Source organism: Triturus cristatus, chromosome 9 (assembly GCF_964204655.1).
Source record: "Triturus cristatus chromosome 9, aTriCri1.1, whole genome shotgun sequence".
In the NCBI taxonomy this organism is placed as follows: Eukaryota; Metazoa; Chordata; class Amphibia; order Caudata; family Salamandridae; genus Triturus; species Triturus cristatus.
Genome location: NC_140592.1, coordinates 658,965,719 through 658,992,872, shown reverse-complemented (window position 1 = coordinate 658,992,872; position 27,154 = coordinate 658,965,719). Strand labels below are relative to the sequence as shown.

General features: G+C 47.1%; 1 long non-coding RNA gene across 3 annotated transcripts in view; it reads right to left on the bottom strand.

Annotated features, from left to right (window-relative positions):
* Positions 1 to 566: 566 nt before the first annotated feature.
* Positions 567 to 27,154, bottom strand: part of LOC146798452 (uncharacterized) — a 199,078-nt gene continuing 172,490 nt past the window's right edge. For all 3 annotated transcript variants that reach the window (XR_014969169.1, XR_014969167.1, XR_014969168.1), the window contains exons 3-5: positions 1,225 to 1,309; positions 1,052 to 1,134; positions 567 to 813 (exon numbers count right to left, since the gene is read on the bottom strand). This is a non-coding gene — a long non-coding RNA (uncharacterized LOC146798452). The remainder of the gene's footprint in view (positions 814 to 1,051; positions 1,135 to 1,224; positions 1,310 to 27,154) is intronic.

Genomic DNA, 27,154 nt, shown 5'->3' with positions numbered 1-27,154 from the left:
CCACTCGCAAAGAGAAACCTGACCTCCCCACATTGAGAATCTCGCTGGGAGGTTTATTTTCCATGCTCGCGATCGGCAACTTGATGTTGCCGATCGGGAACGAGGAAAAAGTCTCATCGGGATGTTGTTTTGCTTGCTCGCGGTCGTCAACTTGACTTTGAGGACTGCGAGTGAACAAAAAATGCCTGCTACGCTACGCATTTTTGCACTGTGCTACATGTGATTCGCGAAGTGCGTAGTTGCGCTCACTACACACACTCCACAAGCGTAGCGTAGTTTTACGCCCAGGGTTACTTGCGACACCATGGATGCGCTGTATTCACTGGACTATTAGGGAAGATGTGCCAACAAGGGATTTATTCAAAAAAGCTTATTTCTCATCAATTATCTTTCAGATAATTCTTTGATAGTTCACTGTTAGTAAAATCATGAACCAGCATTCAAATAAATTGAGTAATTTGTGCAATGAATGCGCAGAGAATTAAAGCAACAGAATAAACACGGGAATATCTTGAAATCAATTTATGAATATTTTTTCATTTGTAAATCAAATTTAGCAGGGTACAATCAGAAGTAAAATTAATTCAATGCATACACATGAGAAAGGTACAGCACAATTCGACCTATACTTCATGGGTAATAACATCCATTCCTTTTTCAATTACAAAAGTTACAAGAATCCTGATAGATGAGACAGTCACTTAGAATACATGAATTATTGGGGAATTGGACAGTACAGACATTTCGGTCTTCTGTGATGTAAATCTCTCAGACCATCTTCAGGATAAAGGAAACTGCATATAGCAATGACCCCTACAAGAACATAATGTATATCATTACATTTATGTCATTCTAAATCAGATTAAAAATAAAATCAAAGATAACCTGTGTAACAATAATTGGCATTTATGCATGAAGATTGGTATTCTTCCACTAACATTTTACTATATCGACATCAAGGTTACAGTTTCTTAGTAAATCATCAATCAAATATAGGGGATATTTCATCCTATCAGTTTTTGAACAAATAAGTTAAAATCAAAGTGCTTACTTTTAATAAAAAAGCCAATCTTCAAAGACTTTTACAAAAATGGTTCACTTATCGGGACACTCACTGGTGCTCCTTTCCTCGCTCTGGAAATGAAACATAAATATTATCCCACAGTTCATTTTTCTTGATATTTATGTAATTTAGCCCATTTTCAAACAATGTATATAGTATACCTGTTGTATTGGATGACGGAGGAGTATTGTCGATTTCGTATGACGTATGAATTAATCTTGTCATTCAAAATTTGTCTCGGCCAATCTGAAAAAGTGACAGCATACTAGTTTCATCATGTCACCCAGATAATTCATACCAAAAAAGACATTCTATTGTAAACGTAACCAGGTTTGTGTATCTCATGTAGATATTAAAAATCAGACACCGCTGATCAAAGTGGTGATTTTCTATTCAGAATATATGAATTCATTCCATCTGAATACTCTATTTTGTTCTCAAAAATAATATACGATACAGCTTGAGTCCAAAGTTACTGTGTACTCGGCAAAAATGAATCGCCAGTGCGTCCATATCAGTAAAATCGGCTATGTTCAAAGCTTAGCTCATCATAAAATGTTTTTCAATATTTTGCAGTAGTGGCTACTCTTATTAAGAGAATATTGCATACTGCAATCCACTATTAGACGTTATCTTCTTCGTTTACGACTGTCCAAATAACACAGCGAAAAAACATGAGCCCACAGAATCATGTGAACGCCACATCAAGAAATGTTAAATAATTGGCGTTCTATAACGAAAAGATTACCATACTTGAATTAGTCGATACAAAGATACAAAGATAGTGGCAATCTAATGAGCCTCATAAAGAAGTATCAGTAAAGTAGGCAGTGATGTTAATTGCCTAACTTAATGACAAATAAATGCATAAACAGCGTTGAGGTATATTTAGCTCGCGTTTCATTCCGGCAGTGCAATATTGTTAAGTTACCTAACTTGACAAAATATAGTCAACACATGGACAGCGTTAGGGTATATTTAACTTACATTCAATCCGGCAAACGGACGGCAATCCCCCGAGTTAGACGATATAGTCGGAAGTAACCCGGTGAGGTGTACTTTTAAGTTGATATGCCCGGAAGTCAACCTTGAAGTAACCGGAAGTGATTATAACACCTACTCTGTTGGTGTGGCGGCCATCTTAGAATGTCTAATTGTTATAAAAGAACTATTATTTGCAGTAAAATCTTAAATCTTCTTTTGATAATCGTAACAAATAGACTTAATGTTTTCAAATTACTCAAAATATTGACAGTCCACTTTTATTAGCACAGATGTAACATGTCTAAAGCGTGAGGTTTGAAGTGTCATCATGCCATTTTAGTTGTCTATTGAATGGACATAGAATATGAAGCGTTAAAAAACCTTTGAGCCACTCAGATGTTCGATACAATATTTCAAATGCATGTCTTACATATAGACAATGATGATTAATATGTTTGTTCGGAATTCTTTATACAATACCTTTAACATTCATTACAGTGTGTGAAATTGCCCAATGGAGTGCACTCTAATCACGTATCCCTAACCTCGTACAATTATGTATGAAGTGGGTTGAGTAGAAAAATAGTCCTTATTAGACGCGTTACATCTGTGCTAATAAAAGTAGACTGTCAATATTTTGAGGAATTTGAAAACATTAAGTCTATTTGTTACGATTATCAAATGAAGATTTAAGATGCCCACCATTGGTAATCCTTTCCGTGCACCCCATTGTATAGTAGTATGCAATGCAGACCTCCCTATGTTGGTGCGCATGAGCGCCTCTACCATTCACAGCTCCAAGGGGCTCAAGGCGGTCTTCTCACACAGGTCAGCAACATGTCTCCATGCAACCTGCCAGACTTCACCACCAGGTATGGGCAATCGCCGTGCCTCAATGTCTACTGCCACAGCTCATCGACTCCACAGCTCCTCCGCATCCCACTCCAGGCTCCAGACGCAGGTCTAGCGAGGCATCACGGCTCCGGATGCAGGTCCAGCGATGCATCCAGGCTCCAGAAGTAGGTCCAGCAAGGCATCCATTCTCTAGACGCAGGTCCAGCGAGGCATCCAGGCTCCAGGCGCAAGTCCAGTGAGGCATCCAGGCTCCAGACACAGCTTCAGCGAGGCATCCAGGCTCCAGGCGTGGGTCCGGCAAGGTATCCAGGCTCAAGGTGCAGGAGCTGCGAGGCATCCAGGCTCTCATCCTGGTCATCCTGGATGTTGGGAGGCTTGAGGGGGGTGTTGATGTGTGCTGCACTTGGCCCTAGCTGCTCCATTCTGCATTTAATTGTTTTCTTTGCCTATTTTCTATTGGAGGTCGACTGATAGGCTATTTTTTCAATAGAGGCAAAAAAACTCACATTGGGCTGACTAACGCGTTTTTTTGCCGCTAATGGACCTTTCGTTGGTTTTCGCCTGCTAACGCCGGGATTCCTATCGCCATCACGCTAATGTTAGTGCCAGTTTTTGCCACCGATCCCTGAAACTATCGGCATGTAGCGATGGCTTGTAAATTTGTCGCTAACATGGTGATAGTCTTCAGCGGTATACGGCGGTAAGAAAACTGTCACTACCTAACCTTAGCGATAGTTTTCGCCAGTCCTTGTACATATGGCCCTAAGTTATTTTACAGATTCTTGTGTTTTGGCCAAATTAGTGCCAGAATTCCTTCTGAACACACGTATTTCAAATAAGATATTATTAAGAAAATGGTTGCTTATGCTCCCACGGTGAAGATCCATTTGCTAACACTACAACTATTTATAAGATATATGGTACAGGATAGTGGTATTAATCATAGAGAAGGTGCCTCTGGAAATATTCACTGTATATTTTTGCGGAACCAGTATTTATGCGGTGCTAAAGGGAGGAGAGAACCACCGACTTCTCCAAATTTCTGCAGCCTAGACTGCAACACAAATATGCATAGGGTTCCCTAGCACACGACAAGTATATAACGTAACAGTAGTACAGTAAGTTATTGTAGAGATGAGATCTTGACACAAAATTAAATAAGCGTGAATCTTCAGTCTTTATGAATCCTTGTCTTGATCCTTCTTTAATGTAAGACATTGTGACTGTTCCAAAGCCCAAATGCCAACACGTGTTTCATTGTTTCTGTATATTTGTACATACGGCTTTTTCAAGGCTTAGTAATCTTCTTTTAGTGCTTCTTAGCGTGTGGTCATACTTCCAACCCACACGATCCTCCAGAGTGGGTAGAGTTTCTAAGGGAGTATTCAAAAACGTTGTTCTTTGTCCCGATTGGTATGGCCAACTTCGAATTGTAAAGTCCCGTTGTCTATGAATCCCACAACGTACTCGAGGACGCCGGCGTGGGATTCATAGACAACGGGACTTGTTGGACGTAGTTGTGTGCCTTTGAAGTGGGGAAACGCTTCTAGAGGCATGCCTTTAGAGTACACAGATGCCCTTTTTGCAGGGTCATCCCTAAACTTTTTGCCTTTCTCCTAGCCTTTTGTCAGACATGGTGTTGGTGGTTTAAGGACTCTGGGCACTTTAGCACTGCTGGTCAGTGTAAAGTGCGTGTGCTCTCTGAGATAAATATGGTAAGATTGGTCTACACCTGTTTGGCCTATTTAATTAACCTGTCAGTCCCTTGTAAAGCAGTATCTCATATACCCAGGGCTGGTAAATTAAATGCTACTGGTGGGCTTGTAGCGCTAGTTGCTCCACCCACCAAAGTAGCCTTGCAACACCTATCTCAGGCCTCTGCCATTGCAGGGCCTGTGCGCGCAGTGTTACTGCCGCTGTGACGTGGCACCTAAAGTGTGTGCCATGTCCATGACCCCCCTTGTACTACACATGTCAGTCACCCCTAAGGAAGGCCGTAGCTAGCCCTAGCCCTATGGGCAGGGTGCATTGTAGGTAAAAGGACATGTACCTTAAGTGTGTGACATGTCCTAGTAGTGACAAACTGCCATTTTGGTTTCTCACTACTGTGGGGTTGTCCTCCCATAGGAATGCATTGGGGATTCCCTGATAAGTGTTTCAGTGGTATTTCCTCATATGAGAGGCGCAGCGTGGTCAAGTTTGGTATGTTCGGAATAGTGATAATAAATGCTACGCAATGGTGTGCACAGATTTATTATAACTATTTTAGAAATGCCACTTTTAGAAGTTGGCATTTCTGTGTGCTATGTGCCTGCCTGCCTGATGTGAATTGCATGTCTGGCTTTTGAGTGACAGGGGCTGGTGAGGTGTGTGTGGCTCCAGGCGGGCCAGGGTGAGTCAGCGCTAGGCTGAATGGGACATCTGCATTTGGAGTTGTGGGAGGAGTAGTCCCCTGACCCTGAATAGGATTTGCCTGTACTGTGCAATGCTGGCTCCACCCCCCCTGTGGCGTGTCTGATGACGAGCCCCTACCTGACAAAGGGGAAGAGGAGCCTTGAAAAAAAAGTGCTCCAATTCCCTCCTGAACCAGTTTTTGCTGGTTCCCCCCCAACCCTGTGCTGGCACAGACAATGGGAAAAGGTGATGTAAATATAGGGGCTGTGACCCCATGAAGGGTGTGCTGTTCCTGACTTGCTTGGGCTTGCTGCTGCTGGGGCCCAGGAGGAACCTCCATGGGGGCGTGCCTCCCTGCTGGAGGGCCCTGTGTGCTGGCCTCCCTGGGCCCAACTATGCCCCATGTACCCGAGAAGACTTTTTGCACCCTGTGAGCGCTTTTCCTTTTCATTTTCCAGGACCTTAAGGACTTTTTAGAACTCTTGCGCCCTGTAAGCGCTTCTATTTTAAGTGGCACCAAGAAGAGAAGCGCGTGATTTGCAGCGCTAAGCTGCAATCGTTTCCGAGGGAATCCTGACATGAGTATTCCCCTGCAGTGCGTGGGAAGCAGGAGCCCACCCTGCTGGATTATACCTCGGGAAGAGCGGGTGCCCACCCCGCGTTTGTGCGAGTCTCGAGGCGGGAGTCCACCCCACCTTTATGCTGTTGCGGGAGCCTACCCCATGGATTGAGGCTCAAAAACCGAGCAGGAGCCCACCCCGCATCGGTGCCTTTAGAGCGGGTGCCCACACCGCATTGTGTGCTTCGCGGGAGCCCACCCCGCACTTTGAAATTGCTTTAAGAGCCACTGCTCCGGGAGCGGCCCGGAAGCCAGGCGTCTATGCCTGGTTGTGGGCGGGGCCCCGAAACGAAAGCAGGAAGTCCGGAGCCTCGCAGGCTCTGCATCGAAGTCCCGGGTCCCGGGTCCCAGGAGGGCACCCGGGCGAAGTGAGGAGAGGCCAGGTGCAGAGTACGACAGGTGAGCTGGTACCAAATTGTCGGCGGGGCTTTCATGTCTGGAGAGAGCCCCACATGCTGAGTGAGGGAGAGGAGGCGCCTGGCCGGAGCCTCCAGGTCTCCCAGTGGAGAGAGACTTCCCCCAACAGTGGAGAGCCCCGGTGAGTGGGGGCTCAGATTGGGCCGTGTCCCTGTCGGCCTCTGGCCACGCGTTGGCATATTGGTGTTTAGGAGTCCCGGATTGGGGCTCCAAGGGCACAGTGGTGCCCGGGCTAACTCTGCATTCAGCTGCCCCACTTGACAGAGGGCAGCTGCAATGTTGGGGGCAATCTTGGCTCCACCAAGGCACATTGTCAGTGCCTGGAGCCGCGTCGGTGCTCCCTGAGGCCCTGTAGTGCCAGCGCTTGTTTGGTTTCCTCAGCTGCGCCACCGTAGCAGACAGCTGCAACTTGGGGCAAAGTTTTATTTACAGAGTCCCAGAGTGGGGCTTACCAGGCACAGTAGTGCCAGTGCCATTTTCCTTTGGGGGCATTTGGTTTTTCATGAGAAGAAAGAAGTGGGATACACTCCCACGCCCTGGCACATTTGCGCACTTTGCTTACACTGCCAGGCACGGTTTAGCGCCCTGATATTTCTGAGGGCATTTTTAACCCCAGTGGAAGGCCAGTTGGCCTGGGGGTCATTGTGGATACCTGCGTTTTGGTAGGGCGCAAGGCCCTAAGGTAATGCCCGCAGAGGTGGCATCATGTGGTTAGGCTTATATGATGATTGCATAATATGCTATATGCTAATGTGATTGAGTAATGTGATTTATGCCTAATGTGATTGCGTAATGTGATGCTTTTGATGCCTATGACATAATGTGTTTATGTTTAGGATATTTATGCATAATGTGCTTATGCTGGTGAGGCCTAGTGCGTAATGTGTTTATGCTAATGAGGTTTGCGCCTAATGTGATGTATTGCCTAATGTCACGCAATTATATTTTAGGATGGTGTCTAATGCTTATGTGATAATAAATAGGTCATTATGGTACCAGTAGTTACTGGTTGTGTTTTGCATTTACTTACCTGTTCTGATGGTTCTGACCGTGGCCCGATTGGCCTAGTCCTGTATATAATCCCCTGTGAATATTGCCAGTGCCAGTTAGCACAGTGTAAATGTATGATTATGTTTCTAATGTGTTTATGATAATACAAAGGCTATTTTTTATATAACCTTGTGTGGAGTTTCTTTTGTAGTGTGCCTAGTGTGTTGCTGCTGTGTGTGTGTGTTGCGCAAACGCTATACACATTGCCTCTGGGATAAGCCTGACTGCTCGTGCCAAGCTACCAAGGGGGTGAGCAGAGGTTATCTTCAGCGTGTAACTCCCTTGCCCTGACTAGAGTGGTGGTTTCTGCCTGGCTTTGGCGCAAGCCCGAGCCAACCAGAAATCCCCCTGCTAACACCCTGCCTTCCATACCCTACCTCCAGACTAACTACAAGGGGTATGCAGCCCTTTGTGTGGGAACAGGACACAGCCTTTTCAGGTAGTGTTTCCCTAACTTTTTGGTTTTTCCTCTTCTGGTTTGCTTATTCTCCCGTGGAGTCTCGAGGCTCCGAGCCCTTTCCCACTGTACTGCAATGTGAAAGTGTGTGCACTCTTCCGACACATGCTAGGGAGTGGTGCAGGCATAAAGTTTGCACACGTAGGTCAGGCCTGCCTTGGCGGCCTGGGTGTGCACTTTTACTGCTGGTGTGGTTTACCTACGTGTCTGACCTACTATTCCAGGCCAGTGTGCGTACTCGCACGGACTGTGTTTGAATGTGTATGACCTGACAGAGCAGGTCTGTGAGAGTGCCTTTACACTCGTACTCCGGGTGGCCTGTAACAAACATGGTCCACCTGGAGGTGGCCTTTCACCTCCACTCAGATGGAAAGTGAAGGGCTGGGCAGGCACCCATGGGTATTTGCTGCCCAGGTAGGAAGTAAAGACCCACGAGTGTTCCCTTACTATGGAGGCTTGCTCTTTCTTTAAGTTAGAATGGGGAAGGATTTGCCTGTATTTCAAGCTGCAATAATGGATTGCAGTGGCACAGCCTCGTGATGTTTCCTATCAATGGATTCGTTAGGCCAAACCCATTTCAATCGTAACAGGGAGCTTAGCGTATCTTGTGTGTAAATGCTACTTATGGAAAGTGTAGATTTCTATGAATCAAACCTTTTGTGTGCTATAGTGTTTGGTGCCGGTCAACACAGGAAGTACGGTAAGCACATCTGGACATTTCCTAGCGACAGCCATAAACCATTGGGCATGCAAGATAGCCGACCTCTGCCATTTGCGGGTCTGGTGGAATATATGGGGCAGAGATTGTGACACCTGCCTTCTGGGGCTAGATCAGGGCCCCCATAAAGATAGAGATCTGCATTCCATGGCCTCAAGGCAGACAGGACGGACATTTTGGGGACACATCTGTGGTTCAAAGGAATACCCTTTGAACTTTCCCCCAACTTCAAAGGCCCAATGGGGTATAACTACCCAGTGCCATACCACCGAGAGAAAAGATCCATTTGTGGCAGAGGACTCTATTGGGCACTGGGAGGATAACTGCCCGTGGAAAGGACTGTGTGCCTTCCTGAAAAGTGGCTGGCCTGGGACGACTACCTGCTGACATGTGGCACCCTGAAGTGGGCTCCCAAGGAACAGTTGGCTAGCCTTCTGTTCTCTCTGAGGTTTTAGGGATATCAAAGATCTCCTATGAGGAGCCAACACCATCTACCGGTGACATCGGGAGAGCGGTAAAATGCCAACATCGCCTGATAAAAGTTGGACAGCATGGTGTGAACTTGGAACTAATGAACCGTGCTTAGAGACTGGAGTGCCTGGTGTGGAGCTCAAGAAGTAGCCCGCATCTACGGCAAAGTGGTTTCTTTACTGCAGGGACCCCGGCATTAAAAAGTGGCCTGCTTTATCGGCTGTGCCGCTTTTCTCTTGTGCTCCATGTCGATTGCATGCTCATTGCGTGCAGTGTCCGATTCACGTGTTGCGACCATCGGAAGTGGGGGACACACCCTATGCAGAGTCTCATTCTACCTCGTGAGGCCTTGCTGAACTTGCACCAGTGTGTGTGTCTGGAATAGTCTGGTGCTACTGACGTCAAGGTGTACCAGACATTGTGCCTAATTTCCAGGGAGTTCTGGAATTGCAACTTTACTTCGTGTAACCTGAAGTATCTGGTGTGACTCATCTTGTTGTATACCAGACCAGGTGCCCGGATTTACGGGGCACCACTCATATCAACGTGTACCAGATGGGGTGCCTGCTTAAACCGAGAGGCTCCCCCGTGTGTTGTTTCACATTCACTGCTTGTTCCCTCACTGGCTCCATTATGGTGGTCCAACTGCCCTCTCCCCCATCTGGCCCTTCTGAGGATTTTGTGGTGCCAGGTAGGAGTGAGAGGAATTGAAAAGGTTGGAGGGACTCTTCTGAGAAGGTTCGGGAGCAGGTCAAGAGACTGCGTGACCCCATTGTGCTTCGCAGAACTGGGCTGGTGCCAGAAGACCCTGGTGGACACCTGCTTGTAATGAATTGTTGCTCTTTGCCTGTTTCTTCTTCTCAACTTATTGGTGAACTTCCTGAGTGGCGCCAATACCCCCTTTTGTTTATGTCTACCTCTTATTTATGCTTCCAGCTATCCCCACCTGCTTACAGGGACCCAGATGAGGTATGGCCTCAGACATGTTTGGCCTTGTGTCTGAGGGAGGGGCTGATGAACTGTCATCTGGGGTATCTGGAACAGTGAGGTGAATTGAAGGGTGGCTAGAGACTTGGAGCCATGGGGTCTGTGGAGTGTTAACTATTGACCTGTTTGGTATCAGTGGCACCGCATTAGGGTGTCAGGTGCGTTTGGTGTGTGAAAGTGTCCATACAGACTGGGCTGGTACCTATCGCATTGCTAGCGGTGCAAAGTGAGTGTGAGTGTGTGGGAGTGACCATCTTTGAAACCGCATGTGCTTCATGACACTGGTCAGCGGAGTTGGTTTATATGTTGTTCTCTTGCCGAAAGCACTTCACCTCTCAACAGTGGGTTTACCTGCGTGACCTTGTCCCGCAGTGCTGCTAAAAGTGTTATAATTCGGTGTATGCACATATTACTGATATCATTGTAGCCCATTGTGCACCCAAAGCCGTGTGAAATTGCATTATTAGGATTATGGGGGATGGGTCAGGGGCTGACAATGCATTGCACCGCACAAGGGCATCGTGTGGAGTTTAGAATAGAACTTTTCCCATGTGTGCATATTATACAGATCTGATCAACACGAATTGGGCCTGATACTGCTAGTAATATTGCCAAGTGTGATTTATGCCCTGAACTCCATTATATTCATGTTGCCTTGTTTAATGTATGTGCTGTATATAAATTACATTTCTCAACCTCAAGTGTGAAATATCTCTTTTGTGTCATGTGGTCTATTTATTGTGTATGAGTGCTGTGAGAAGGTGGCCTGATATATGCTGTCCACTAGTTCTAGTGGACACCTTGTATCAGTCCAAACAACCCCTTATGGTGATAGGTTTCAGACGACCTTTATTGAAAGCTATCCTAGTGGTAGCTATGGAGAGCAGCCTTCAGGCTAAGTCTTGAAGGAATGTAAAGCAGCTTGTTTTACCAGTCTATAATCTCTTGAACGATCAAATGAAAGGACAACCACACCAGGTATAAATTTAAAATATATGTATTTAGGTTAAAACACACCCCTCTAGTCTCTTTATGAGACAGGAGTTCGAAGTACTTAAGTTACAAGTGAGCAATCACCAGTAATAGCACAAATACCATCATCATCATCATCATAGTCTTTATTCGAATTAAAAATAATTCATACAAGACACAAACAAAACACAGTTATAAAATATCACAATCACTTGATAATATAAAATCTTTCCAATAAATGGATAAAATTTGTGAATAAGAGAAATATTAAACATTGCAGCAGACAAGATGATGTACAATACACAACAATAATAAAAGCAGTGATTAAAACGAGGATAACAAACTAATGGTGGCAGAATTATAGCGGAATTTAAGGCCCTACCTATGCACCTTCTCAGTGCATTTGAGGGCTTTAAGTCTGAGAGACCAAGCCCACCCCAGATATTTGGCTAAGACTATTGAATGGACTGGTAAAGTGCTTGTGTGTAGGATTCTAATAGCTACAGCAGAACTCCTTGTGCCCAGTAATTTACATAGAGGAGAGAGCCAATAACGTCTAGGAGTAGCGTATGCAGGGCAAACAAACAGAAAGTGGGCGATAGTTTCTTCTTTGGCACCACAAACAGGGCATGAACATGTGCTTGCACCAAACCACCCGCTAGTTAGGGCCCTGAGTGGAAGGGAACCTGCTCTAAGTTGAAAATAGAGTTTCCTATCCCTTGGCAAGGTGATCAGATCCCAAAAAGGTTCTAAAAGAGGTGTGACCTTTGCCTCTAAAAAACGGCTGGTCATCGTGGAGGAAGTAGAAGCGCCCCACACCCTGTGAGTTACCTGTTCCCAGTATAATGTTTTCAATAGCTTTTTGGGAGGAAACTCAGCAACAACTGGATCGTTCCATAGGCCTACCAACCCCAGAGCTTTTAAAGATTCACGGAGGTTCCTTAGCCACCCTATCTTATGGAACTTGTCAGCCTGAATTACGTCCATGATACCCATTGCGTAGGATCGGAGCTCAGGTGTAGTCCATAGTCTCCTCCAGTATAAAACCGGACGGAGATTGGCCAGGTCCTTAATGGCCTTTCTACCTAGATCGTAACGCAATAGGACCATTGGCGTGCTTTGTGGTAAGCCAGTAATGTAGCGAAAAAATTTGTTTTCAACGGCTGTTAAGGATGTTAGAGCATCAAAACCCCAAAGCTCTGCCCCATACAGGACCGAGTTTAGGGCCTTTGCCTCATATACTTGTAACGCTGGTTTGACCGGTTTAGTAAGGGATTTTTTATGCTCTTTGACCAGCGCTCCCGTAATCTGGGTGAGTTTCAACGTGGACAATTCTAAATGTCTGTTCCACCGATTATTGTGGGACACATGAATGCCCAAGTAGGTGAAGTTTGTTACCTCCTCCAGAATTTGGCCGTTCATTATGAGCTTACCAGTTCTATAACTTGGGTGTGGGTTGAATGTCATAAGCTTAGTCTTTGACACATTAACCTCCAAGCCATGATCTTTGCAAAAGTTTTCAAAAATTGACAGAGCCCTTTGCATGCTGCACGGGGTTTTAGACACTATAAGGGTGTCGTCGGCAAACATTAATATTGGTATAGGGGCTCCTGCCAACTTGGGAGCGTCGGTGTTGGCTTTAAGCATATAATCAACTACTCCGTTAATATACAAAGAAAAAAGTGTTGGGGCCATGGCGCATCCTTGACGCACCCCTCGCTCAACAGGAAACTCGGGGGGTGTTTCCCCCGGGCCGCCCCATTGTATTTTCGCGAAGTTAGGCTCATGCAGTCTCCTGATTAGAGTCAAGCGCTCCAGGGGTAAACCGAGCTTTTTGAGAACTCTCCAGAATTGCTCTCGGGGGACAAGGTCAAAGGCAGCTCTTAGATCAACAAAAGTGACGTAGAGACTGCCTTTGCCTAGTTCGACAACCTTCCAGAGCAATTGCTTAAAGCGAAACACCTGATCCACGGTGCTGGTGAATTTGCGAAAGCCCGCTTGGAGACTAGAAAGGATCTTATTAGCTTCAATCCAAGTGAGTACCTCATTCAGTACCATCCTCCCAATGACTTTTTGGATTGTGTCGATTAGGCTGATGGGCCTGTAGTTCCCTGGGAGGGTTTTATCACCCTTTTTATATATTGGGATAATGATAGCACCCCCCCAGGATTTAGGTACTGGGGCACCTTCAGCCACAGCATTCGCAATTAGAGTGATATACTTGCTCCAGGGAGCTTTGTTGTCAAGGAAAAGATCAGATGGAACACCGTCCAAGCCAGGGGCCCGCCCTGCCGCTACACAAGACAAAGCGGCTAAAACATCATTAGAACTAAAGGGCCCGGACAAATAAAAGACATACGGAATTGAGCCCAAATTTCTATAATGGGGGTCACGTGCATATTGGGGTTTAAAATACGCCAACCAATCTTCTTGAGTGACGTGGTTTGAGGGGTTTTCAGGCAAGCCCCCTCTGCCCCACTTTAACACATTCCAAAACAGTCTGGTGTCCCGGGCATAGCAAGCCTCATTCAAGTCAAGCCAGAACATTTCGTCCCATTTTCTTTTTGCTTGGGCGAGGCTTTTCTTGTAAGCAGATCTAGCAGATTGAATGAGAGGAATACTCCTACTAGAGAGGGCTTGAGCCAAAGTGCCTCTTGCACTTTTGCATTGCTTGTCATACCACCAAGGTTGCTTAGAAGGTGGCATGGTGCCCTTTCTAGATTGCGTGAAGAAGAGGGGACGTAGACCCTCAAAAAATAACTCATGTATTCTGATTGCTTGCACATTTTGGTCTTTAGTTTTCAAAATTTCCTCAAGGTTCGCATTGGTTGCAGAGAGATTAGTATTGATACAGGCCATTACTGAGGCATTAGTCTTTACTGAAGTCCATTTTAGCCTCCGCATATCGTTTGTTAGCACACACATCGAGTGAGCCAAAGTAGGTTCTTTGGTCAATGAGCGGAGTTTGCCCCACCATCTATGAGAAACACAAATGGGGTTGTGGTCACTCTCTAATCTAGGCTTCACCACCATATCTATAGGATGGCACCACAGCCTCAAAGAGCAAAGGACATAATCGATCCTGCTAGCTGAACGGCCATTATCAAAGGTGGGTGCTCCCAGCTTGTCTCCTTTTGTTCTTCCGTTCAGTGCCCGTAGGCTGCTTTCAAGGCAAAGTGCATTTACCTGAACTGCTGCCATGGACCACCTTTTAATAGCGGGTAGCAAGAGTACCGGGATACCCCATTGTCGGTCCTCATCGGGGTCGAAACCCCATTCGGAGTCTGAATCTAGAAGGGGTTCGAAAGTAACATTAAAATCCCCGGCTACGATCAAGTCCCTGTTGCACGATTTAGATTCTATGAGTGTAGATAAAATGTCCAACTCCCTTGACTTTTTCCCTTTCGTTCCCCGAAGATAGATGTTATAAATATCCAAAGAGCCCTTGTGATCAAAAGTTAGTCTCACTAATTGAATATCCAGGGACCCAGTGTCGATCACAACAGCGCGTGAAAATAAATCCTGGCGAGCCCAAATAATTAGTCCACCAGATGGACGGCCTTTCGGCCCTTTAGTTGCTGGGACGTAAAAATTCAAGTATCCCGGCATGAACCGAGCCTCAGAGGACCATGTTTCCTGCAATAGGCAGACATCATAGTTGTTAACAAAGCTAACCCATTCAGGTGAGTCAAATTTAGTCTTAATGCCAGCCAAATTCCAGGACAAGAGGGTGCCAGAGTGGTTACTAGGCCGTGTGGTGTCATGCACAATAGTCTGTCTAAGTGCATTTACCCTCTCGCTCATCACGGGTTGACGCGGCGATAGGGCTCTGGGTGATGTGTGTGGTCCTGGCGAGGCCAGAGAAGTAACCGCCTGGGCATCTATGAATATACTATCGTTTGCCCTCAGTGTCTTAAGAGGTAAGGGTATTGTCATACTATGGAGTTGTCATTGACAAAAATCTCGAGTGTAAAAATAGTTCAGGTTGTGGGCCTCTATACCAGATCTAGAGCCGTAGGGTATGTGGTCAGTAATGAACCTAGAAAGACGTGGGTCTTTGAAATTGACAATAATGCAATCTCCCTGGATGTTTTTAGGTTGAGAGCCTATCCATTGGACCCTTCTAACGAAAAGAATCCGACCATTCAGTTCGTTCGGGATTGGTCTGTGGATGTTGAGCCAGTGACTTACTTTATTTTTTAGTTGCTCAAAAGATTCATTTTTGTTGGTGGGAAGTTCAGGGACGCCCGTTAATACCACAACATAGGGAAAGGATTCTAGTGGTAGATGAATTTGGGCCGAGAGTGGGCTGGATGCATTACCTGGGAGGGCTATATCAACAGTCGTGCTCGGGTTTTCTAAATTCATAGTGTTAGTGCCCATGGGTGCTTTACTTGGCCGGCCCTCCCGCCTCGGGTGCTGATTATTTTGTAAAACTCCCTCCCGCCGTAGAGGTTGTTGGGTATTTGGAGGTGGCATAGTTAGATCTATGCCTAAACCAATACCTGTAGTAGTAGGAACAGGGGCGGGAGGTATGCCAAGTGAGGATGGTGCAGCAAAGGTAGAGTTTGCTTCATGGGTACAATTAGTTTTGGATATATCCCTAGTACACTGTTTAACAACATTCTTTAGCGAACAAAAATTATCCAGGATAGATTGTTCCAATTTATCAACTTTTGTTGCCACCTTTTCGATCCTTTCCAATAATGGGGAAATTAAGGATCGAACAATTCGTTCTAACTGAGAGACTATGTTGCTAGTATCAGATAAAAGGGGCACATGTGTGCTGGAGTCAATCGTGGAGGGATGGACGCTAGTGCTTGAGATGTCGGGAGGTACCGTGTTTTTAGATGCTTTGGGTATTTTCGCCAGCCTGCCGCCATCCATGGCCCCTCCCCTTTTCCTTTTCTGAATGACTGATCTGGTAGATGTAATTGATCTAGCCCCTGCTCTAGTCTGAGGACGGGGAGCATGGGGAACGTTGGGCACGGGTGTAGATACAGCTTCCTCCTCTAGCACTACATCCGTCATAACTGCGAGATCTATCGACCTCCCGAGTGAAGATGACAGTCGCTGAGAGGAATCAGACGTTGAAAGTGGTGTTACCTCCTCCCGCAGCTGCTCTCTAAGAATATTTGGAGATTTTACAAGAGCTAGCGGGCCCAATGATGAACGCCTGTCAAGCGAGGGATCAATCGAAAGGCGTCTTTCAGTAATGGCTATTTCATGTTCCAATACCGAGACAGCGCGAGTAATGAATTGGTCCATAGTCCCAGCCACTGTGGAGGGGGCTTTGAGACGCCTCCCCTTTCCAGCCATTTGACACAGGACCAAACAGGGCAATAGGCAACGACAGTCAAAGATTGCACAAATGACAATAGTCCGGGAGCTGTAACAGCAACAACTTACTTTTGGGACGTAATATCAAGGGGAGAGCCCAGCCCGGCCTGGTCGGCCCCGGACGGCCACAGACGGCCCACCCTTTGCCCGGGCTTAGCCCGGCGACGCCCGCGCGCGTCCCGCGACGCGGAGGAAGTGCCGAGTTTTTAAGCGCCTCCTGGCGCGGGAAACGCTATCGGCGGGTCTCCGGCCGCACAGACTGCTGGGAGTTGTAGTTGGTTAATCCCCACTCAGCGGCCGCTGTTGGTGTTGGCGGCGGCGGAGGACGGAAGAGTCAGCAGGGCAAGGCACACAGGGCGCACCAGGTGAGGCAAGTAACGGGAGTTAGCAGCGCACCCACAGATCAGCAAAGGAGCTCCCGCCAGACTTAAGACCAGAGTTCTTCTGCTTTTACCCGCGACATAACCGGCTTCAATAGCACAAATACACGTTTGGGCCCTAGGGGCGTACCAAACCATATACCAAAAAAGTGCTATAAGAACCACGACTGAACTAGACACAAGGCCTAGAGCCTGTAGAATCGCTGGGACCCCAAGGAGCCACCCAAGGTAGGAACACAGGGGATCTACGGGGACTGTATGCAGTGTTTGAACACAACCGCCGGTTCCCGTTATCTTCTATGGGCAATGTCGCGGTTGGAAATTTAAAGATTAGGGACACTTAGAATCGAGTCAGGACCAAACCCTTTTGGACTTAAGAAATTCTAGGGCTAGCACCCACGGGAGCATCGGAGTACTCGAGTTACCTCACCCACGGAAGCCGGGTGCATAGGTGTCTTTTGGTGTCGGGTCGCGTCGCGTCGTCGATTTCAATGGAAGCCTGCAAAGTACTGCTGCTGCCGTGAAGAGGAGAAGTGTCCGAAGAGATCCAAGCCAGGATCTAGGATGGAAGGAACCTGAAAGCAGAGGGGACAGAGTCTGGGTCACTAGCCAGTGACCAAGGGCAGGATGGACCAATGCCCACAGATGTCGGGTGCTTCAGGTGAGTTGACGGGTGTCTTGACTCTTCAGCACGAGGTCCAGGAGGCGTCAACGAAGTCCATGATTCGAGCTGTCCCACAAAGTCTGTCAAGCGCTGCAGTGTCGGCGACCAGAATGGACCCAACAAGCCTTGGCTACGGCAAGTCACTGGAATTCAGAGAAAGGACTGCGGTGCAGACCAGCAAGGTCTGAGGGACTCACCCAGCAAGGGTAAGTCAGGGCACGTCTGGAGCAACCAGGAAAGCCCAAGTAGAAGAGGAGTTGCCTTCATGGGGACCTGCTAGCCAACAGGCTAGTGATCGCGAAGGAGCCTCAAGCAGTCGCACTTGAAACTGGTCCACGGGTCACTCGTGGAGTGGAGGCCAGCAATCTTCGGCGCAAGAGGTGCTCAAGGCTGGGGCTACTCGGAGCCCAAAGCACAACTTCGAGGAGGACCAGGAAGATAGTGTTGCTGCAAAAGTTCACGGTGTCCAGGAGTCACGGTTCCACATCACCCGCGATAGCCATGGGCCTCAGCTTTGCTGTGGACTCAGGGTAGCCTCGGAGAAGTCTGGAAATCTACCTCTGGTGATGCAAAGACTTCGGCGTCCGGCGGGAGCTTCAGCGATGCAGACCGGTCAGTTGCTTCTTTGGTGCCTGCCAAGCAGGGGAGTCACTCCTTGACCCCAAGGGAGATTTCTTCAGATTTCTTCAGTCTTCTAGTCAGGATAGAATGTCGAAGGTCCAGGATATATGTTGCAGAGTTTCGTCCAGGATAATCTAAAGTCCTAGGGACTGGATTCCTATACTTATACTAAGTTTAGGGGATGGACTAACTCTAAGGCCCCACCTATGGGTTGGCTTGGAAAGAGGGGTGGTTACACCGATTTCATTTGTCCAGTTTTGCGCCAGAGCAGGGGCAGGTAGCCCCTGCAACCGTTTTGTACTGGACTATGCACAGGGACAGCAAACGTGCCCCCAGTGCAAGACTTCAAAGCACCAGAGAGTGCCCCCGCCCAGCCCCAATACACATCTGCCTGTCTGGGGAGGTGGTTACACCTCCCATCGACAGTAAACCTATTGTCCAGGGCTAACCTGACGGAGTTTCAGTCAGCAGCAGGAGGCCAGACCCGTGTCTGTGGCAGAGGCATCCATTTTGTGATGCCAGGGCTTTGGAAAGTTTTAACCAGGTAGAGCAGTGTGAACATGTCTCTTCCTCTAGAAGGGTGGAATGCTACCCCCGCTGCCAGGACTGGCAGGGGGGTGGGTAGTATTCCAAGATGTTTGGCACCAAACACGACATGTTTTGATGCAGCCATTCCAAAGTTAGCATTTACCGCGAGGTTATAATGCACTTAAGAGTATATGGTATGGCTGTATCACAGAACAGCCATAAGGAAGTATTTCCGAAAGCTGCAGAGGGGCTCAGCTCATGCTTGGGCACCCTCTCACACAAAACTGTCAAGGCCTGCTATAGGAGTGATTTACAGGTTTATATGTGTCTCTATATATAGGTGGATATAGGTAGCCTATACCACTGTAAGGGGTGCAAGACCACCTTACCCAGGCTGCAGTAGCAGACCTGTGGTGTCATTTTGGAGTGGTTCCCAGGGGTGGCATAATACATGCTTCAGCCCCTGGTAGGCCTCTGAGGTACCTATGCCCTAGGTACATAGTATACCATATACTAGGGGCTTATAAGGCACTCCAGAATCCAATTAGAAATGTACCTAATGTACATGGAAACCATTTTACAGAGAAAGCAGATAGACTGGGGCCTTGAATAGCAGGATCCCAGTTCAACTTAGTCATAAACCAGAAAAACACCAGGAAAAAAGTGGGGGCAACCATATAGTCAGATTCCACCTTCCTACAAGTGCTGTGCTCTTGCTTTAAACATTGCTTCTGAGGGACACCTGACTGCTCAGTGCCAAGCTATCCAAGGGTGAGCAAGGATTGTACAGTGTATGTAATCACTTGCCCTCGACGGGAGCGGTTCATTCTGCCTGGCAGAGGCACCCCTTCAGCCAACTGGACAACACCTTTAATATTAGCTATTAATATTTGATGGTGAGTCACAACCATCTGGTTGCTAAATATGGGTAAATGAAGCACATTGTATTTATCAGTGGCAGTACTATATGTAAGTGTTTGATGCACATAGCACAAATACATTTCTGGAACTATCATACAGATTTTGTATAAATGACTAAATTATGTGTATTCTAAGAAAACGTCAAGCTGATGTTTTGAACAAAATACTGCATGACCATAACAAATGTAAGGTTTGATTTGAGTGATACATCATCATTTACTGCTGATATTATTTTCTTTGTAGCAGAGGGCTGCTATATCATGATTTATGAACAGGCATGTCATCTTCGATACTGAGTAGGCTTTTTATAGCTTTCTCACCGTGACTATTGCATGAGGCCAGAGTCAGAAAAATGGGTGTAAAGTTTTGGGTTGGTTCTACAGTTTAAGCCTAAAATGGCTCTGTAAACTTAGTAGTAGATCTAGTGTCTTAGAGGTGAGATCGAGCTACACTGAGGAGCAATGTTCCCTCTAATTTTTTCCTCTATGTGCGGCAGTGTAAGGTCTCTGTGCACTGCAACCTAAGCTATGTGCACCGGGAACCAGACCACGCGTTTGCGCTGCAATTAACATGAATACTTCAGCCATGCCAAGTAGCACGCATTAGGCGTGGTCCGCAACACCACACTAAAATGCATTAATCACGCATTTCTAGCACCATGACAATGCCTGTGTACTAGGATTCAGTGATCGTGAGTGTTGGGGCTGAATTTACAGCAGTGCAGCAAGTGTTGGGCATACGGTGTTATAGGTGGGACAATGGAGAATGGAACGAGGGGCTTCCTGCTTGCGTCATTGTTTCAAGTAAGCATTTTACGTCATGTCTGATTACTCTGTTCTGATGTTGTGCAGCCGAGCATGGGAAGGGCTGTACTGTGCATGTCTGCCTTGGAGAGGGTTCTTGGTGAACGCTGTATGCACTCACAGGTAAAAGCATGTGACTTGCGCACGAGCCCCCATTAGCCCTGACTGCTGTCAGGCACTGACAGGTGTGCATTGGCACATGCGCCCCACGGATCCCAGGTCCAATGTGAGAAGAGGGGAGGGCGTGGCTCGCGCCCACAGGCCGTGCACTGGCAGCAGCTTAGGTGTGAACAGGTAACCTCGGAAAGCAGGCTTCCATCTGTGAGAGGCCAATGTAAGGGCTCCTGCATGCACAGGAACGATGAAGGGAATGCAGGTTTGTAAAGAAAGGTTCAACTTTAAATACAACAACATGTGCATCCACAGGAATGCTGAGGGGGATATGCAGATTTGTAAAGCTTTGTACTTTAAATACAACAATATGTGCATGCAGAGGAATGTCTGAATGTCGGGTCTCGTCTATGCACAGTATAATGCCATAGCAGACCGGGGAAAGGGATACACAGCAGAACTGAAGCATTGCATGTGCGCAGCTTGTTTGTTGGTGTGTGTCTTCTTTATGCTGATGGCCCAGAGCTTCCCTGCTCGGCTCAGCGATGCTGCATGTGACGCCTCACTATGGCCGAGGCCGTTAGCAACTCCGGAGTGTGGCAGTGAGACAATAGGAATTTATAGTATTAAAGCAGAGAAGCTGAGGGGGAGGCCTGATGTCTCATGCTCCCACTCACAGATACCAGAGAAGGCGCTTTCAGCCTGCCACTCCACTGCACTTGTGTTGTGTTTGTGTCTGCCAGTCTCAGTGCTGTGCGTCCTCCCCACTCCCTTTTGGCCGGGCATTCTTCGGTGCCTTGTCTCGCCAGGGTGCACAGTCACAGGTGATGCCGAGATCTGCACGAGGAGGTGTGCCAGGGCCCCAATGTAAAGAGTAAAATAACTCCCACAGCTGGTGCTGAGCCCTTCCCAGCCCTGTGTGCTGGTGTCATTGCACCTGCTGCACCTCTGGTATCTCCGCCCTCGACATAAATACAGTAAATGTTCCCATTTCCGGGACACCTATACACCGCCTGCACTTCGAGGAGCTATCCTTCTCTGGCATATAAGACCAGCCTCTCTCTGATACCTCCCTGTCCAGAGCTGACAGGGACTCTGAGTTATCACAGAGTTGTTCTCTGGTGAAGGAGGGGGCTGCACAGGACAAGCAGGGCACACACTGCACAAATATCCTCACAGGACTCGGGCAGAATCTGTGTTGATCCTCTCCCCCCTCCCCCAAGCAGCTGTTAATACCACCTTTATTAAAACAACTCCTCTGTAGTTTCAGGTAGGCTCCCTTTCCCTTTCATTTGAAATTACTTTTAAAGACTAAAACAGCAAGAAGGTTTTGCAGTTTTCAATGTGAGAAAGATGGTAACTACTTGTCTTTTGTGATGGCGAGAAACTTTTGAGAGAAGCGTGGGCAAATGGTACATCTTCAATTAAATTTGGGAAAACAAGAAGGTTAATAAAGCAATTGTGAAAGTGCAGTTATTACATTAATGAAGAGATGTCATATAAAATAGGTAGCTGCTTATTCAGTATAACCACAGAGCTTCCTAACATTGGTGGAGTATTGGGGGTAGGGCGGGGGGGCTGGGGTTCAAAGCATAACAAAGTGCACCTGGCTAGCAGATTGTCCATTTTTGTCAATGATGTGTGTTATTACAAAGCAAAACAATACCACCCTTCTCATGTGACAGAAATTGTTATTGTGTCCCAGAATGGGATGTTGAGTGGACCAGGAAGCATCGCCACCAGGCAGTTACCCTGCACCACCGCCCTGGCTGGCACATGAAGTAGATACATAACATGTTGATCTGATGGTGGCACAGAATGGGCAGTGGCTCGACATGTAACAGAGGAGGAAGGGGAAGGCAGACTTCCTGTCTGTGCCTGAAGTAGACCCACCCAAACCCCCACCCTGGATGGAACACCCTATCAAAAGGGAACGGAGCTCCCCGCCACCCCTCACATGGACACATGACTTGTTTGCACCTTGGAGGGTCTGGGCGGGGTTGAGGGGTCCAGGGACTGCTTGAGTCAATGAACTGCCCGTAAATCACGTAATAGGACCGTGAGTCAGCCAGAAATCCTCTCTCTGAAAAGAAGGGTCGAGTGTTTAAGTGTAATAATTTGTGTCATTGTCTTAGGTACAACAGCTGTAGCCTAGGGTGAAACATCAAAGCAGGGCATCCTCACCCCTATTTACCCCACGTAGAATGAAGGCTTTCTTTCCCCATTAGGGCGTCTGAGACGGTGGGTGCATGTAGCGCCCATTAGGGATCGATATTTAAGGATTAGCTGGGTGCTACATAAACTTGGTAGAAAGAACAGAGTGCCACAAATCGCTCCTATGCCCCTTAACGTGTCCACTCAGAGGCTGAGGCCGATCCGGTGTCCATGGGCACGAACCAGCTCTGTTGCCAGTCCTATTCACAGAGTGCCAGGTGCCAGCCTTCCCCTTCACTGCGGGCTAGGGAGCACCTCTTGCGGGAGGGGTGGGGGCCCAAGAGCAGCTGACTGAGGTGCACTGGAGGGGGAGGATGGAGCGAGTGGAACGGGGGGTCATGTGCAAGGCATACATTTGAGGTGTATATGAGCACAGCCCCTAAAATATGACCCTATTAGTCTTCCACTGCGAGCCTCACTTGGAGGCTGAAGAAACAGGAAGGAGGCATAAGAAGGGGGTTTGTGGGAGATGGACAGGGACGATGGTGTGGGGAAAGAGGCTTGAAGGTACGTGCTACTTAGGAAACAGCGGCTTTATGTGGCCTTTGTGGATCTGCGAGCTGCGTTTGACTTGGTGCCACTCAACTTGTTGTGGAAGACTATGCTTGACCAAGGTGCCCCGGCTGATTTGGTGACTATGATTGCCAGGTTGCATAAGGACACTTATGCTCAGGTTAGGTGGGGGGTAAATGGGGAACTGACGGAGAGGATTCTGATAGAACGCGGGGTACGCCAAGGGTGCGTCCTCGCTTCCACATTGTTTCTCTGTACATTAATGATGTGGTAAGCTGCTTAATGGATTGCAATAATGATGACCCCTCACTGAATAGCGCAAAAGTACCTATCTTACTCTTCGCGGATGATTTGCTTTTAATATTCACTACCCCCATGGGCTTACAAGTCTTATTGAATAAATTCCTGGGTTTTGTAAGGATAGGAAACTGGAACTGAACACCACAAAAACTAAATTTATGGTGTTCGGTAAAACAAGGGGTGGTATTCGAGAGGTTAAGATCATGCATGAACCTCTGGAATGTGTAAAGGATTTTGATTACTTGGGCTTAGGCTTAAGTGAGTCACTTAGCTGGGATTATCAATTGAGGAAGAGCTACTTGACCTTATGCCAAAGATCTAAATCAGTATTAAGATTCTTTAAACAATCTTACACCCTACCCCTCTCCCTGGCCCTTGAAATATATCGCGCAAAAGCCCAGAACGGAGCTCTGTATGGAGCGGAGATCTGGGGATTTACCCCTGTAACCCAGCTAACAACCTGCAAGAATAACTTTGCAAGGGCTCTGATTGCACTACCTGTCACAACATCACTTACCCCACCTTTTTGTGACCTTGGGCTAAAAAGAATCGGTGACTTGGTTGCCCTGAAACCCTTAATTTATTGTCTGCGCCTATGGACCACTCTCCAATTAACTGAATATCGTAACTCTTTACGGGAGGTCCTGGCACTTAAGGGGGCAAAACAAATTCCCTGGTTCAAGCATATCGCTAAATGGTGCAAGTCACTGAACCTAATGGGTCTATGGGAGAATCCAGAACGGGCTACCGGACTTGACATTCTGTCCCTTAAAGCTATTTACTGGAAGGTGGTGGGGGAGCATGTGAGAAGTTGGCTTGGTATATGCTGTTCACTAGTTAAAGTGGAGACCTAGCACCAGTACAATTCGACTCTTATGGTAGTAGGTTTTAGACAACCTTTCAAGAAAGCTATCCTAGTGGTAGCTGTGGAGAGCAGCCTTCAGGCTAAGTCTTTAGAAGAATGTAAAGCAGCTTGTTTTGCCTCATAATCTCTTGAATTACTAAATGAAAGGACACCACACAGGTATATATATCAAATATATATGTATTTATTACTAACAACTCTCTGCTAATCTCTTTATGATATTAGAAGTCAGGAACATATGCACAAATCAACATTTCACAATAAGTTAAGCATAAATATGGCTGGGGCCCTAGAGGCGTACCAGACCATATACTAAAAAAGAGACTTAGAGATAATGGCTTGTGAGGGGACAAGGCCTAGGGCCTTCAGAAGTGCTGGGGCCTCACAAAACCACCCAAGGCAGGTAAGTAAAGGACCCACGGGAGACACATGCAGTGTGAGAACAAGTCTCGTGGAAAGGATAAAAAGTCACCACTGCAGACCAGCAAGGTCTGAGGGACTCACCAAGCAAGGGTAAGTCAGGGCAGGCCTGGAGCAACCAGGGGAGCCCTTTGGAACTGTAGCAAAGTCTTCTGAGGACCCACAAGCCAACCGGCAAGGGATCGCGAAGACGCCTCAGGAGAATTCACTCAACAGTGGTCCAATGCACAAGTTCATAGAACGTCGTGAAGGGGTTGCACTCAAAAATAGTGCACGGTACCCAGGGATTGCGGTTCCTCATCACTCGTGGGGTCCACTTGCCTCAGCGTCGCTGGGGACTCACGATGGCCTTGGAGAAGTCAGGAAATCCTCTTCCTGGGCTGCAGGGACTTCGGACTCCTGCATGAGTGGGAAGTTTGCGACCGTTGATTGCAAGATTGGGTGCCTGCCAAGCAGGGGAGTCACTCCTTGACTCCAAGGGAGATTCTTCCGTCTTCCAGAGGTAATGGAACGTCGAAGGTCCAGGATTCTTCTTCAGAGCGTTGTCAAGGGATATCTAGTTTGCAATGGCAAGGGTTCCCTAACTTATACTGAAAGAAAGGGAGGGACTAGCTCTATGACCCCACCTATGGGAGGGTCAGCGGAGTGGGTGGCTACACCCACTTCCCTTTGTCCAGTTTCGTGCGAGAGCAGGGGCAGGTAGCCCCTTAGCCGGTTTGAACTGGTGTATGCACAGAGTAGCCTACTGCTCCCCCAGTGCAGGACTTCAAAGCACTCAAGGAGTGCACCCACCCAGCCCCAATACACTAAACGATGTCTGGGAGGTGGTCACACCTTCCTGTGACAGGATGCCTATTGTTGGGCCTCCTCCACTGCGAGTTTCGGTCATCAGCAGGAGGGCAGCCCAGTGTCTGTGACTGGTGGCATCCATTTTGTCAGGATTCTACCGTGTTTCCACAGTAGGTACATGTCTATCCCTCTAGAAGGGTGGGATCATACTCCCTCACCAGTTACTGGTGTGGGGGTATGATTCGAAAGCGTTTGACACCAAACACGACATGTTTTGATGCAGCCATTCCAAAGTTAGCATTTACCGCAAGGTTATAATGCACTTAAGAATATATGGTTTGACCGCAATCACAAATAGCCCCAGAGAATGGACTCTGAGAGCTGCAGAGGGGCCCTGCTCAGGCAGAGGCACCCCCTCAAATGGAAACCAAGCACCCTGCCCTCAGGATTGATAGGGCCTGCCTTAGGGGTGACTGATAGGTTTAAATGTGTGCGCAGGAAGAGATATAGTGAACCTATATCTCATTGAGGAGTGCTAACACTACCTCACCCAGGCTGCAGTAGCAGGCCTGTGGTGTCAGATTTAGTCTGCTTCCCAGGGGTGGCATAATACATGCTTCAGCCCCTGGTAGGCCTGTGAAGTACCTATGCCCTTGGTACCTAAGTTACCATCTACTAGGGGCTCATAAGGTACCACAGTATCCAATCACTAGTGCACCTAATATGCACTCCAAGTTGTTTAGAGAGAACAAAGAGGCTGGGGCCTTGATTAGCAGGGTCCTAGCCAGACTATAGCCAGAAACCAGCGTAAACATCAGAAAAAAAGTGGGGGCAACATAAGAGGCAGATCATATTCTCCCACAGAGCACTACACTAATAATTTAGCTAGTGGACAGCTAACAGCAATTTTTTTTATTATAAAATCCTGCTCCTCTTTTGAACCATTCCTTGACTTGATCTCGCCTTCACTTGCTAAAAGCCTATATGTCAGGTTTAGGTATGGTAACTTATTACTGAAATTTCCAGGGAGAGGGGTTTAGTAATTGACACCTGCCCTGCATTCTGCGAAGCTGACGAAACCGAAGAACACATATTGTTCGTCTGCTCCAAGTAAAGGCAGCTACGCAGGAGATGGATTAGACCCATTTGCCTTAATATGGGTGTCAGGAAGTACCAGATTGCGTTTAGAATTTTTAAAGCAGACACTTCTGGACCAATTGTTTTTTCCCTTAGTCGTTTTCTGTTATCCTTTTGGTTCATTCGTAAAAAAATCCTTTGTTAGTTATGATATTATTCTAAAAAATCTCCTGTGTAGTTATCACACCGTTTTAATCTTTTTTTTTTCTTGTTTTTTTTTTCTTTCTTTCCCTAGCCGATTTATATGGTTTCTCTTTCTTATGTTTGTTGGTTGCATTGCTCCTCTCCATAAGCATGATGGTACATGTATTCATGTTCCTAAATTGATTCGATATGTCATTTGTATTCATGATTGCAATGGTTTAATACTATTTTTATTGTAGATATATTTATGTTTCATATTTTGTACACTTTGATGGTTTTTACAAATGACCGAATAAAGATATGATGATGATGATGATGACCCTATTAGTCTTCCACTGCGAGCCTCACTCGGAGGCTGAAGAAACAGGAGGGAGGAATAAGAAGGGGGTTCGTGGGAGATGGACAGGGACGATGGTG